A 708-nucleotide genomic window follows, 5' to 3' on the forward strand; every position below is an offset into this window, starting at 1 on the left:
GAAGCCATGCTAGGCATGTGGCCGTCTCCCCGCAAGTCAACTCCAGCTCCTTCCGGGAGCTGGTCTCCAGGTCTTTTCGATGGGTTGGGGGAGAGGGGGGTGTTGTTGCTGTTGGGGGTCACTCCACCGACCTTGGGTTGCGGAGTCTCGTGTTTAAGAGGTGCACCACCAGGCCGCCCTCCTGGTCTGTTCCTGACACTCTAGAAGTGGCCCCGCTCATCCCCGTGTTCGACAAAGAGCAGGTTTGTGGGTGCACCCATCTGTCCAAACCCATCCAAGCGTACACGTTAAAAGGGTGCCCTTCCTTGTGTTAAATGACATCTCATTAAAAAGCCATCACATCAAGTCACCATCAAATCAATTAGGGCTCCAAGCCACCCTGAGCATTACATGGGGAAAAAAAAAAGGTTTGAACAAAATGCAGTCGAATAAAGTATAGGCGCCAGCTAATAACAATGTGTCCACATCGGTTCATGAATTGTAACAAATGTATCCCATGCACGTCAGATGTTAATCGTCACAGAAACCCCGCTCCTGGCAGGGCTTGTCCTTCCCCCAATTTTCTGTCAATTTGAAACTATTTTAAAAATAGGAGGTTTGTGTTTTGTAATGAGGAGCAGTGTGTAAGGGGGAGAGCAGTGTGATTTTAGGGTCCTGCTCATTTAAGCCTGAGCGAAAAGCAGGTTACACGCCCATTCAGCTCACAGG

The sequence above is a fragment of the Echinops telfairi genome, unplaced genomic scaffold (assembly GCF_000313985.2).
Source record: "Echinops telfairi isolate 266 unplaced genomic scaffold, ASM31398v2 ScPeMD7_655;HRSCAF=1070, whole genome shotgun sequence".
In the NCBI taxonomy this organism is placed as follows: Eukaryota; Metazoa; Chordata; class Mammalia; order Afrosoricida; family Tenrecidae; genus Echinops; species Echinops telfairi.